Raw genomic sequence first — 14,761 nt, forward strand, 5'->3', positions numbered from 1 at the left:
TAACTTTTGGATTACATGAACTATGTTATTTAAATGAATTTTGCCTGTTTCTTTTTACTTTTTTAATAAGGCTACTAGGAAATCAGAAACAGCACCTGTGACTCAGATTAGATTTCAGTTGGATGGTGCAACATTAGACTTAGCCAGGTTGGTGCTTTGTGGCAGGTGCCCAGGGAAAGTTGAATGAATGAATGAATGAATGAATGAATGAATGAATGAATGAATAAGTGATGCTTGAGAACAGGAGGACCCCAGTGTCTCTGAGTCCCCTCTGGCTCCATCCCTTGCATTCTCAAACTGTGCAGAGAGGCTGGTCCCTTGCATAACAGCCCTGACACCCTCCCTTCCTTCCTTCTCCTGCCCCAGAGGGAGTGAGGGAGTGTCCTACCCATGGAGGGAAGATAGTTGTCTGCCGGGCCAGCACCCCCCAGCAGGGCCTCACAGAAAGCCCCACATATACCAGGGAAAAGTTGTCTTTTGGGGTCTAGTGAGCACCCTCAGCTCCCTTCCCAATTCAACCCTGCTGGCACTGTCCCTGTACATTCATCCAAAGCCCGCGGGAGGCCAGGGCCACACAGTAGAGGGAGGTGAGCCAGCTGCTCTGAAGAAGAATGCCAAGGGTGCTCGGCCCCGGGCACAGTGCCCAGGCCCTGCACCCCACAGCACCCGCTTTGATGCCTTGCAAAAGGTTAACTTTGAAGCCGCCAGTCAGGCGGCTAAACCAGGCAAGGCTTGAAAAATAGAGCTCTGAGGCCTCTAGCCCGCAGCCTCCTGCGGAGTGACCCCTGAGCAGATGGCCTGAATTGTCTGGGAAGTCCCCTCTCTTTCCAAAGTTGTGCGGAAACCTTACCCATTTGTAATCTTTGGGAAGAAATATTTCACTTAAGGATTCCGATAACTGAATCTTACCCCTTTAGGCGAAATGGTTAAACATATTTTAATGGTTTTATGTGGGAAATGTTTTAACAGCTTTTATCTTTTCTCTATGACAAATGGTGGCCATTAGGTATGAGGCTGGACCATTGAACAGCGATGCCCTCGGGTGCTGTTGAGCATGGAGGACTGTCCCTCTACCACTGTCCCCAGGGGCCACACTTTCTGGGTCTTCAGTCTGCTTTTCATAGGTCTCCCTCTCCTGCTCTAGTACCAAGATCCTCCTTAGCTAGAGCTTTGGGCTGCGTAAGAGCAGTTGCCCACCCCCTTAGCCCTCCTGACCGTATGTTCCCCAGGCCCATCCAGATCCCCTCTGAAATGACTCTACTAAGCTGAGCTGGAAAAGCCAAGCTTATTCAAGTAGCTATAAAATAAGGGCAAATGTTTGGACTAGGTCTTGCCTCTGAGCCCTGGGTGGTCTTTGGCACAGGGCCTTAGGGTGTGAACAGGTGAGGTCCCCAAACATGCTCTTGAATAAAGGGCATTACTGCCCTTACAAGAAGACATTGGTATGTGAACAAGAGTGCCTATCAAAAGCAACAGTTTCCCGACAGATCACAAAGGACCGATCTTTTTGTCTTCAAGATGGTTCCAAGGTCTGCTATTTCCCTGAATTTGGCACAATCTCAGTTAATTCAACAAAACAAACTCACCCATGGGCTTCAGGAGGCACAAGATGAGGAGCCATCCTTGATTGCTCCTGCCCCCACCACACCCCACTGCTTCCTCCCCCACCTCCCAGGACCTCTCCCATCTCTCCAGACCTCCCACCTCATCCCCAGCCCAGACTGGGGCCTCTGAATCTCCTGCCTCTGGAGATCCCACCCCAGAGCCCCGCAGATGTGAAAATCCCACTCAAACCCACCGTTAAATACCAATGGCTTTGAAACATTTAAAAAAATAATTCTTATAATTTTTCATTTGAAATTATTTTGCTAGTAAGTAACTTATTAAATTTAACGTTGGCTCTGAGTGCTCAGCAGTCATGCATACTCAAGAGGAATGCATGGGAAGGAAGCTAAACCTCCGTGTGTTTTCAAATGTACTGAACCTTTCTTGAAGACTGAATTTAAGGACAAATAACATTTCAGTGTCTTAGGTAAACTTTTATTAGCTTCTACTTTGCAATTTTCTCTATATTTTTGGAACCCATGGATTTTTTTTTTTTTTAATTTAATTTTTAGACTGGTTAATCCATTCTCCTGATTTGAGTTTCAAAAGAGACAAGGGGATCAAGTCCTCCAGGCCTCCGTCCCTGCCCTCGCTCCCTCCCCCAGGGCAGCCAGCATGGCTGGTGTCTGGTGGAGCCCTGCACAGACACTTTCTGTAGATACATAAGCAAAGGCACAGCCATGGTCTTCTCCCTTTTTAATGAAAGGATTGAACATTTGTACACTCTCTGCACCTTTTTTTTTTTTCACTTGGCGATCTTTCACTATTAGGAAAGATCTGTCATTCTTTCTTATTGCAGAGCGATCTTTTTTGGTTTTTATTCTCTGGAATAATTTGATAGACTCAAGGAGAGCCCACAGGGCCAGGCATCTTCCACCTCCTGGTGGGACACCCCTCCCCCTCCAGCCCGCCCTCCCAGAAGCAGAGTGGAGCCAGCTTTCCAGCAGGCCTCTCAGATCTGGCCACTCCCCTGCCGAAAACAGCCTCAATGACCAGCTGCAAGCCATTGTCATAGAATCCAAATTCCTATACACGATCCCAGAAGCCCACTAGTCTGGCTGCCTCTGACCTCCGGCCGTGGCTCTCACTGCCCTCACCTTCTCAGCTCCTCCCCCGGGCCTCCTTCAATCCTACCACCTTCCAGGGATGCCTTTCTGGCCTTGTCCCCGAACCCTGCCATCTGCCTCTCCACCGTGACCTTTGCTTCTACAACCCCCAATGTGCTTACTGTCATATATGTCAGGGCTCTTTGGCCCCTGGCCTGCAGACTCCATGAAGCAGGGTCTTGCTTGTCTGTTCCCAAACTACTGGCATCGGACAGAGTGCAAATGCTCAGTAAGGAATAAATGAATTAATGAGTGAATGAATGAATGAATGAATGCTCTAGCTCTTCACCATCACACGTGTGGGATGGGAAACGTGACTTGACTCCTGATCCCACGCATGCCCCTAACTCACAGGGCCCGGGGCCGCCCAGTCCGCCTGTAACTTTGACTTTTCTCATCTGCATCAGGGGGTGCTTTCCCAGGCAGCCGGGGTGCGGCCCCTTCTCCCTGGGTTTCTCCACTTCCATCCCCTTCCCGTCTCAGGTTGTTTCTGCTCTTTGTCTTCCTTCCTATCTCTGCCCCCTTCCTGGGACCTTTGCCCTCAGGCCTCCCTCTCTGCTGGTGGTCTGCCCCCCCCCCCCCCCCACGTCTCCAGGCTTCTCTTTCTGCCGCAGAGCCGCCCTCACATTCCTGGGGGGTCACCCACCCTCGCTCTTTCCATATGTCCCAGAGCCCGGGAAGTCTCCGTCTCCGCCCTGGCAGCAGCACAGAGAGAGCCTTTCTAGCATCTTCCGGTCACCTGGTCATTCTAGTGCCCCCCACGTCCCTGGGGGAGGTGCCTCTTCCTCTCTTGGCTCTTGTGGCCTCTCCTCCCTCTTTGCAAGTGTTTCCATGACAGCTGTTGTTGTTGTTGTTTTACAGCTTTAATGAAGCGTAACTTACATACCATAAAATTCACCTGTTTTAACTGCACAATTCGATAATCTTTAGTAAAGTTACAGATCCCTCTACCCATTTACAGCCCCTCATCCCCAGCCCCAGCCCTTGGCAACCACCTATCTGCTTTCTGCCTCTATACATTTGCCTGTTCTGGACATTTCGTAGAAATGGAATCATGCAATATGTGCCCTTCTGTGTCTGGCTTCTTGCATTGAGCATAACGGGGTTTTGTTTACTTGTTTGTTTGATCGATTTCAGAGAGACGAAGGGAGAGGGAGAGAGAAACATCAATGATGAGCCCACACCTTGGGCATGTCCCCCCAACCAGGAATCGAACCCTGACCTCCTGGTTCATGGGTCAACGCTCAGCCACTGAGCCACGCCAGCCAGGTGAGCATAACAGTTTTGAGGTGCATCCTTCCTTTTATGGCTGAGCAATAGTCCGTGGTACAGCCAGACCCCAATTTGTTTTTCCGTGCATCCGCTGATGGACATTTGGGTTGTTTCCACCTTTTGGCTACTGTGAGTAAAACTGCTGGGAATATTCGTATACAAGCCTTTGTATGCACAGGTATTTTCATTTCTCTTGGGTAGGCACTAGACGTGCGTTCACTAGAATTTATGGTAAGTGAATGTTTAACTTTTTAAGAATCCGTCGCGCTGTTCTTCAAAGTGGCTGCATCATCTCCACCCCCAGCCGTCACGTAAGCGTTTCGCCATCCACACCGACACTTGGCTCTTTCCTCCTGATTCCAGCCGTCCTTGTGCCTATGAAGCAGTAGCTCGCTGTGGTTTCAATTTGCATTTCTCTAAAGACCGAGGATGTTGAGCTTCTTGTCATGTGCTTCCTGAGCATTTGTAGATCTTCTTTGGTAAAATGTCTATTCTAATCTTTTTTCACTTAACTTTTTTAATTTAAATTTAAGTTTTAAATTGGGTTATTTGCTTTCTTAGTAATCGAATTCTAAAAGTTCTTTATGCGTTCAGTCCCTCATCAGATGTATGATTTGCAAATGTGTCCTCGCAGTCTGTGGCCTGGCTGTTCACTTTCCTGATGGTGTCTTTCTGAAGTTTTTAATTTTGATGAAGTAGCCGTCGATTCTTGCGACTTTCCATCTGTTGGCAGATGCTGATTTTTTCTGCCGGGTGCAACGGCCTGGGCCTCATTGGGGGTATTTTTTGCTGTGTCTTTCACGCATGGACAGCTCTGATTTTGACCCTGTGGGGGGAGATTGCTACGTTCTCATGCTGACTCTCACCAACAGTGAAGGGGCAGCGTTGTGCGGAAACCCAGGCTCTGTCCGCTACTAGCCCAAGGCCAGGGGCCTCAGTCACCTCTCTGTAATAGGAGGTATGACGGTACCCACCTCAGAAGGCTGTGCAAAGTTAGTACCTGAAGCAGTGCCTGGCACCTAATTAGCTCAGAACAAACATTAGCTATGATACGTCTGGCTCTTTCAAAGTTATAGTGAATTTACGTCCCTCTCACGTTGGGTCCTTACTGCAGCCTCTGAGCTGGTGCTCCTCACCCCATTCTAGGGGTGAAAAACAGAAAGTCTGAGTGACTTGCTTAAGGTCTCACAGCCCCTGAGGAGGCTAGCTGAGGTGTCAACCCATGTTGGGGGGACTCCAGCCCAATGGCTGCTCCCCGAAGGCAAAGTAAGACATTCTGTGACCCAGCAAGCACAGGTAGATGCTGTCTCCGACCACTAGGGCCCCATGTCAACACTGCTCATTAAACCAACTTGTGACACGGAGATGACTCATCATTGCTGCCCCCTTTGCCCCCAGGGAAGACAGAGCTGCTACAACACAGTGTGGTCTGTGCAAGGCTGGAAGGCCTGGGTTTGGGGGGAACACTGAGCAGGGGGCCAGACCCAGCCTGGAGTACAAGGAGGGGGCCTCTCAGCCCCTCCCAGGGTGCACAGTGAGTGTGTGGCTCTCAGGTGACTCAGGCCCACAATGATTGGGGCATCCTTGCCTGTGTGGCCAGCCTATTTCTCTCCCCCACCCCTCCGCTGATCCCCAAGCTCCTGGGGCCTGTCTCCCCAGGGACTGTGTTTCTTTTTTAATTTGTATTTAGGGTATTTTCAAACACATACGTGAAGAGAGAAGAGCACGGCCAACCCTCATGTCCCTATCACCCAGCTCCAACAATGACCATTGCAGGGCCATTCTCATCTATTCTCCCACCCAGTGACTGAATTCCAGGAGTCACATCATCTCATTCCTGTGGCCCTTATTTCTAAAATCCCACAGAACAAGTGTGGGCACACACATGTGCACAAAAGTTACCCCAGAAAGAAAAAAAACACCTTCTACCCAGTCGGTCTTGGTGGATCCTGGTGAGAGAGGCCAGTCTTGCCCTTTTTCAGCTGTGCATCCTTGGTCCAAGCCATTTCACCTCTCTGAGCCTCAGTTTCCTTACCTGTATAATGGACACCAATGCCTACTGCTGGCAAGCTGGCTATGGAGACTAACAAGACTACAGACTGTGTGTGGGTGCCCAGGTATACAGCAAAAAACAAAACAAAACACACACAACGGGAAGATCAGCCCCAACGTCAGGATGGGGAGGGGGGGAAGAGAATGGGTTTGTGGAGGGATACACACTGACCTTCAAATCTCAGTAACGACAAATCTCTTAAGGAAAAAGTCAAGCAAATTAGCAATTTGTTATAGTTGGGTGGTTGGTGAATATGTAGGTGTAGCTTTTCTCATGTTCTATGCTCTTTTTTGGATATTAGGATTAGTTCCTAAATCTAATTGCAGCAAATTAAAATGAAGCTTAAAGAAAGCAATAACTCAGAACATGTCTATGCTTGGCACATAGTAGGTGCTTGTCTCAGTTCTATTTTGCTGTGTAAGAAAGATCCCAGACTTCAGTGGCTTAAAACAACCACCATTTTATATTTTCTACCAATTCTGTGGGTTTCCTGGCCTTGGTCAGGTGGTTCTTGGGTAACTCATGACACCAGCTGAGGCTGCTGTCACCTGATGGGGACTTGCTTGGGCTGGATGTCCAAACTGACACACACACATGGTTGGTAGGTGGTGCTGGGCGTTGGCTGGGAGCTCAGCTGGGGCTCTCCCTGTGATTTGGGCATCTCTCAGCATGGTGGTTGGATTCCAAGAGGGAGCCCTCCTGAAAGCAAGTGTTCTAGGATGAAGGAACAGAGCCACCAGGCCTCAAGTTGGTTACAAAGTGACAGGGCCGCAGATTCAAGGAGGGGGACATACGTCTTGCCTTTCAGTGGGGAGAGAGACAAAGAATTTGCAGCCATCTTTAACCAACCACTGTGCTCAGTAAATGATTGTTGAATGTAGAACTGAATTTCAGAGACTTGCCTCAAAGAGGGAATTAGCTGCTGGCGGAACTTGGGGAATTGTGAGTGGAGAGATCTTGTCCCTTTTAGCGCCACTCCCCACCCTCCGTGACACGTTGTGGGGCCCCTCTGGGCCCAAATATCTCCAAAGCTGCACGTGACTGATACGTGTTTCCAGAGCGTGGAGAGGTCGTGCCGTGGTGATCAGGGAGGTCCAAGGCTTCTCAGACCCACACAGGGTCTGCTAGGAGGCTAGTGTGCAGGGACCCTTACTCCTTGCCCCCCCGCACCCCCCCTCCCCTGCTGCCATGGCTGGGTGCTCCCAGGCACTCCTGTCCAAGGCTGTCCTGAGCCAGGGTGATCTTCAGTCCTGCCCTGAGCCTCAGTCCTGCCCTGATGTCCTTCCAGGCTCATAAAATATCTGTGGGCAACCACACCTGCTGGCCAGTGTTGTCTCAGCCCGGACCCTCCCTTTGCTTCCTCTGGTCCCCTCTCCTGGTGTGGCCCCAGTGTAACCACCACCCCTCTCATTATCGATGCTGCCACTTTTTGGCAGCTGAGAAGGGGCCCAAGTGAGTGAGACCGTGAAGACAGAACCAGCCTCCCCGTTTCTGGGTACAGCGGCCTCACAGAGATGCTCTCCCTCCCCTGCAGCTCCCCCGGGGCAACGCCACTGGTTTTGGCATTTTGGGCAGATGGCTCCCCTTGGGGACGGGCTATGGCACCTGCTTCTTTTCTTGGAATGTGTCTGGTCCCTTGGCTCCCAGGAAACCTTCTAAGGACTTGCAGTTGCTCTTTCAAAACCCATTCATTCTCAAAGGAATTTAGAGTACCTGCCCTGGGGCGGGCTCCGTGCCCATGCGAGGGGATAGTGGCCAGTGTGCAGACCCAGTGCCTGCCCTCTGGCAGCTCACCCGCTGGTGGGACAGCCCTGCAGTAATCACAGCGATGAACCCACAGCAGCCTGCAGTGCGCTGGGTGGGGCTCCAACCTGGCCAAGAGACACTTGCTCAGAGCTATGAAAGAGTTAATGGGCAAGGATGGGGGGAAGGAAGGCTGTTTCAGGAGGAGGGAACTGGCCTCCAACCCTGATCCCTTTTTGTCCTCAGGAGGGGTTCCTCCTAATAGCCACATGGCTTCCCCCGCTCCCCTCAGGGGCTTCCTCCAAGGCCACCTTCTCCAGGAGTCCCTCCTGGTCTCCCTTGTCTAAAGTTTTAGCTCCCACCCCCACCCTTTACAGCCTCCTGTTTTATTTTTCCTCCTCAGTGCTCAGACTCTAAAATCTATGAAGGGTGAGGGGCTTTGACGGCTCTTTCACTGGCTGTATTTTCAGCGCCTAGAGCCCTGCTTGGCACATGGCAGGCACAGTCAACACTGGACCTCTTGTTGAATCATGCACAGGAAGTTGCTCTCCAACCGTTAATCCCGGAGGGGAGCGGGGGGAGGGGCCCAATTGCTCTAACTACTTGGCTCCTACTTCCTCTGCAGACCAAGGGGTCTTGGGCTGAGAAGGGAGGGCTTTGGGGGACAGGTGTCAGGCGCCTAACTTCACACACACACACCAGGCCCACACCTAGGGATCCCCACCTCCAGTACCTGCCTTTTCCCAAAGCTCCAGGCAGGAGTGGGGCAATGCCCTGCCTTAGTCCCCCAGGTCTGTGGGTTCAAGGCTGCCCCCCTCTTCAATCACAGCAGCTGCTTTCAGGCGGGTGGTGCAAGATGAGGCCCCTGAGCTCGACTCTCCTCCCAGAGCCCAGTGGGTCCCCACCATCAGCTTCCCACTACCCTCATCCCAAAACTGAGGCCAAGTTCCTCAGGGGATGGGGCACCTCACCCGACTGCCAAGAACACGGTATCCAAGTGGGCTCTCTCTCTTTTAAAGAAAAACCTTTATATTTCAGAAAATTTCAAACACATATAAAAATATAGTATAATAAGCCTCCACGTATCCATCCCTTAATTTCAACAATTATCAATAAGCCTCCACGTATCCATCCCTTAATTTCAACAATTATCAACATTATTTCATTATTGTTTCGTCTCTCTCCACCCCCACCCTCATTCTGCCACCTTTCTATTTGCCTGAAGTCTTTAAACAAACCTAATTTTCATACCAATTCAGTCATAAGTACTTTTCCATAAGTCTCACTAAGGGCTTTAAAGACACAGTAATATCACTATCACATCTATTAAAATTAGTAATAATTTGTTAAATCATTTAGTATCCAGATCGTGTTCAATTTTCTACTATTATCTCACAAATAACTTTTCATATTTATTTTGTCCAAACCAGGATCCACACAGGTTTCACACGCAGCTTTTGCTTAATTTGTCCTTCGGTTTCTAGCCTTGTCAGTAGACTCTGACTCGCTTTGAGGTTCTGCACGGTGGCCACTGATTAACGTCACCTACGTTTCTACAAAACACCCATTTCTGGGCCCTACCTGGACCAATTAGGTCAGGATCCCTGGGTGAGCTGGGCCTGGGTGTTCACTTTATTTATTTTTAATTATTTATGTCTTTAGTTCCCAGTGATCCTGGCATGCTGCCGGGGCCTGGAACCACTGGAACACACTCAAGGATTATCAACTGGCATGAGGGACTGTGCCTCCCTGGGACAGGTGACAATGTCTGAAGACGTTTTGGGTTGTCACAGTTTGTGAGGGAGTTGAGGCCTGAGATGCTGCTCAACATCCAGGAGTGCCCAGGATGGCCCCAGGGGACAGAATGATCCAGCCCCAAATACTACAGAGCCTAAGTGTCAGGCATTGAGAAATTCTGATAGAAACTGAAGCAAACCCCAAGGTCCTCAAGTGGGGAGGCCTGGGGGCAAGGGTGGGGAGCAAATTAAACTGGATTCTTTCCATTCCTTATCTCAATCCGGTTCAGTTGACAAAAGGAATCCTCCCGGGCCTACTCTCATTAGTGCGCTATCCCCTCCCCCAGCACCCTGTCTCCTCCTGCAGATTAGGGTTGGGCCAAACTCCCCTGAGACAGGTGGCTCCTCTCTTGACTTGGGGCAGGAGAGCCCCAAGGTCAAAATGCACCACTAACCAGCTGTGATGTCCCTGAGCCACAAGTCCAGTTCACTGTGGTACCCCAGTTGCCTGGGCAGAGGAGATACTCAAAAGCGTTTGTGGAAATGAATGAATCCCCGTTTCTTCTTGTGGAAACCAGCGCCCAGAGACAGGCTGGTCTCACAACCAGCACGCAGCATTCGGCCTGCTCAAGGCTTCTCAGAAAAGGTCCTTCTCCACCCTCTGGAACAAGAATGTGAGTGGCTATGCCCGCCATCCCAGGGCTTCCCCACACCTCTGTTGCCACCATTAGAGGGGACGAAAGGACACAGGACCCTTGGCAGCCCACATCCCCTCCAAGGGAAGGGCCTGGGGACCAGTGGAAGGGATATCCCGCCCCTAACCCTGCCCCCCTCTGTCCTATTTGGGGAGGGCATAGTACATTTTCTTCCAGTCACTCTGGACTTTATACGGTCAGGGGAACCAAGAGATTACAACATCTTCAGGAATGCCTCGAGGGGAGAACACACAGCTCCGACGCTGACTCTACTTCCTGCAACTCAGTTCTTTCCTGCACTCACCAAAGGAGTGTCGCTGTCCTGCTCTGTGACTCAGTTTCCCCTTGTAACCCTCCAGAAACACACAGAACATGGGGTGTGGAAACCTGGGGCTTGTGAGATGGAACTGGCACGACAGGCTTGTGACAATGGCAGGAAGAACACCTGGCAGGGGATGGCTTTTGTTCCTCCTGGGTATGTGCCTGCAGAGGCCGCCTCATGGTGGGAGCCTCCTAAGGAACCCATGTGGATAAAAGGCCCTGCACCCACAGCAAGGGGACCGGGGAATTACTCCCAGATGGGAATCATCAAAACCCTGGAGCCTGACATCCCTTCTTGGGCCCACCCCCAGGTCTCCACCTCCAGAAATGGGGTGCGAAAGCATGTGCGGAGAGGCAAAGGGCCAGACCCTAACACGGGGAACCCTCCCTTTGATCACTAGGGCCATCTGAAGCCCCACAAGTTTCAGCGACAAGATGGGAGGGGGCGAGCGGGAGCGCACTGCTTATGTGGCCCCAGGGCCCAGGGCAGGAGTGTGGGGCTGTGGATGGCGAGATGGGGAGCCTCCCATTTCTCCCCTTTCCCCTCCCCAGCCAGGCGGTGGGGCCACTCAGGTATGGGAGAAAGGGGTACCCCTCTTCACCGTCCAGGGCTGGGATGCACAGGGGCGGGCGGCTTGGCACCCAGAGCCGAGGAGGGGCGCACTGTGGAGAGCCCCCACTGGACCACGGCCTAAACTTTCCCTGGGCTCCCGCTGGGTCGGGTCAGAGGAAACCGAGGTGGGCAAAGGAAGTCGCGGCTGCCAAAGGCGCGGAGGGGTGCGCCCCAGGCGCTCTACCCCGGGAGGAGGCGGGCGAGCCCCGCGCGGCCCCGGCCCCGCCCCCGCGCCGCCCCAGCTCGCGGCCAGTGGAATCCGGCGCCCGCGGGCAGGGCGGGGCTCGGCCAGCGCCGCCCCGAGGGGCCGGGAGGGGGCAGCGGGAGGCGTGCGCCCTGCGCCGTCCCGGGCGGAACGGCCCCCAGCGCGCTCCCCCGCCCGGGCCATGACCCCCGCTGCTGTTTCTCGCAGGCTCGTTGCGGCGACCACTCGAGTCTGGCCGCCACCAGCGCCTGGGCGGGCCTCGCGCGCCCCGGGTGCGGCTCCGCAGTGAGCCCACCAAAAATCGGTGAGTGCCCCGCGCCATGCGCGCCCCGGCGCCTGGCCCGCGCTGCCCACCCCCGCACCCCACCCCACCCCACCGCATCCCTTCCAGAAGACGCCGCCCTTCCCGGGTGCCTCAAACCCGCTGAGCGGCGTCCACGCCCCGCGAGCTCCGGCGGCTGGAGGAGTGCGCCCCGGGAAGGGTAGGGGGCCCTCGCGGGTCCGGGAGTCCCCCCCCCCAACTTCTCGCAGACTTTTCTGCGGAGAAGCGGTTTGGGGGAAAGTTGGGCCCCCCTCTGGCCGTGTTGCAACTTTCACCCGGCGGGTGGGGGTGTGTCCCTGCGCGTGGAACCTCTGGCCCCCACTCTTCACCTGACACCCTGTGCTGTCACGAGTTCCTTGGGAAGGGACCAGACCGTCGTCATTCATCAAAGCTGGAAAGGAGCCCGGCCGGGGTGGGAGCGGGAGGCCTCGAGAGGAACCATTTCCCCTCTATCGAGTATTTAAAAATGTATTATTTATGAACCGCCTCACTTAGGGGCCCCCTTCGCTTCCAGGGCATCAAAGCAGGTTGCAACCGCAAAGGGCGACCGGTGTGAACGCACGCGCGGCTTCTGGCCCCCTGAGCTCAGTGGCACTGGGGGCGGGGGGGGGGGCACTCTTCACACGACCCACAGCTCTGCCAGGCTGAGGCTGGGATGGTGGGGACTTCTCCCAGAGTGGCCCTGGCTGGCTGTTAGGCCTGAGAGAATGGAGAGAAGAGTCTGAGTGGTCCTGAACCATTGAGGAAGAGCCGCTGAAAGGCAGCCGTGGGAAGGGGGATGGGCAGGGAGGGTGGTTTTTCGCTTAAAAGGGGGATACACCTATGGCAGCCTTGATGTGGAATCATTCACTGTGTCCTGGATGTAGGTTATTCAGTAAACACAGATTGGTATCACCACCCCCAAAAAGAAAGACAGCCCCCCTCTCCCCCCAAAGGCGCAACCTTTGTGGAACAAATACCCCATCTTACAGATGAGGAGACTGAGGCTCATAAAGGCACACCTGAATTGGCAGGCTCTGGGCTTTCCTGCCCAGTTTCCAGGAATGCTTGGGAGCCCCTGCATTCCTGGATTAACTATAGGAAACACTCCCTTACCTGTCCAGGCCACACCCACCTTGGGTTCTGTACCCCCCCCCCCCCCTTCGTACTCCTTCCTCTGGACGAGAGGGAGGCAGTGTATTTATGGAAAGACTTAATCCCTCTGCTAGCTCCAAGGAAGCTGAAAGCTCTGATGCCTAATCTCTGCTCCCTGGAAGCCCTTCTCGTGCTGGCGGGGTCCTTGAGCCCCAGGTTTAGATCACCTCTGGAGACTTGAAATGGGAACTCCCCTACGTGGACAAGAAAGCACTAGTATCTAATGTTTATTGAGCACGTGTCGAGTGCTAGACCCTGCACTAAGTGCTGGTGCCCATCACCTGCGTTTTCTCTTTTCATCCTCTGACCAAATAGTTATATATCCCCATATTAAATATGGGGATACAGAGGCTTATAAAGGTGGGTAAGTGGCAAGGCAAGGCTTTGAACCCCTAGCTCTCGCATTGAGTTGCTCTTGAATATAGCAGAGGCTAGCCAGGCCTCTGAGACCACCAAGTGCAAACCCCTACCCCCAATTAAAAGGTTAAGGTATAACCCATCTGGTGTAGCTCAGCTGTTAAGCATCAACCCATGAACCAGGAGATTCCCGGTCAGGGCACGTGCCTGGGTTTCGGGCTCCATCCCCAGGGAGGGGTGTGCAAGAGGCAGCCAATCAGTGATTCTCTCTCATCATTGATGTTTCTCTCTCTCTCTCTCCCTCTCCCTTCCTCTCTCTGAAATTAATAAAAACATAATTTTTTTTAAAGGTTAAGGTATAATATACATACAGTAATATGTACACATCAGAAGTGTACACCCAGAAACAATTACTCCAGGAACCCCATCTTGCGCCTCCCAGCCCCATCTCCCCTTGGAGCCAGTGGGCGGTTCTGTGTCTCCCATAGGCAGTGCCACATCGTAGTTACTTTTTATTTGGTGTAAAGAACACATTAGTTTACTTTAATCTTTGCGCTGAAAACCTACAGGGGGTGAGCTGGCAAGCACTCACTGCTGTGGGCTGTAGTTTGTGACTTCTATCTTCAATGCTGCTGTAAAAACAATTACATGCTTTTAAATTAACCCCATGGTTAATTAATCATTAACCTGGCTTCTAATAGCATACTCCTGATTTTTAAATGAACATTTCTAGTGACATAAAATGTGGAAAGGTGCACAAACCATCAGCAGTGAGCTTGACCACAAGGAGGCCCAGAGGAGCAGTGGGCAAGGCTTTTGCTCAATGTTACTTGGCCAATCAGTGGGAGGCCAAGGCTGGACCCCAGGTGGCCCAAGACCCTGCTGGGTGACAAAGAAGCAGCTGGGCATTTCAGTGGGCACCCTGTCCCTACCCCCACCCCCATCCTTTCACTTCCTCTTGGTGAGTCCCTGTGGACCCCAGCAACTACCCTGCCTCCCCAAGTGGAGCTCATAGCCTCCTGCAGGTCCATGGGCTGAAGCCAGGAAGATGCTCATGTTTGCACTCTGTGTACCAGGATAGACGGCATGTTAACGCTTGTAGCATCTGTTCCCAGCACAGTCCCTTTGGCTGGAATTGCAGGAATTCTAATCCTGTGGCAAAAAGAAAATGCCTTTTCTAAAGAAGGAAGAACACCAAGATTTGCCATGCGACTGCTTGGGAGCCCGGAATGGCCCCGTTAGTGCCTTTATAAGCCTCTGAGTTTGAAGTAAGGAAACACTCTGAGAGCTTGCCCAGATCCTCCCAGCAGGGAGTGGAATCTGGTTCCATCTTGTCTGGTGGGTCCACCCACCTAGGCAAACAGTCACATTCCTCAGCTGTGATTCTCCACCCCTGCCCTTGGTCCTCAAGTGAGGTCTTTGTTAAGGAGACGGTAAGGTGAGGCACCCTGGTGAGTCATGACCTCCAAAGGGTTATTCTGATTTCATCCTGGAGGTGGCTGTACAGAGACCAAGACCAGACTTCTAGCCTGACCCTGCCTTGCACTCTCTCTGGGCCTACATGGCCTCATCTGAGAAACACCCAAGTATTAGACATAA

The 14,761-nt window shown here is 52.6% G+C and overlaps 1 protein-coding gene across 2 annotated transcripts in view; it reads left to right on the top strand.

Annotated features, from left to right (window-relative positions):
* The first annotated feature begins 11,489 nt into the window (after positions 1-11,489).
* CLMB (calcimembrin) overlaps positions 11,490-14,761 on the top strand; it is a 29,465-nt gene continuing 26,193 nt past the window's right edge. For both annotated transcript variants that reach the window (XM_087826773.1, XM_087826772.1), the window contains exon 1: positions 11,490-11,653. The gene's annotated coding sequence lies outside the window, so the exon portion shown is untranslated. The remainder of the gene's footprint in view (positions 11,654-14,761) is intronic.

This window comes from Miniopterus natalensis, chromosome 18 (assembly GCF_054644295.1).
Source record: "Miniopterus natalensis isolate mMinNat1 chromosome 18, mMinNat1.hap1, whole genome shotgun sequence".
Classification (NCBI taxonomy): Eukaryota; Metazoa; Chordata; class Mammalia; order Chiroptera; family Miniopteridae; genus Miniopterus; species Miniopterus natalensis.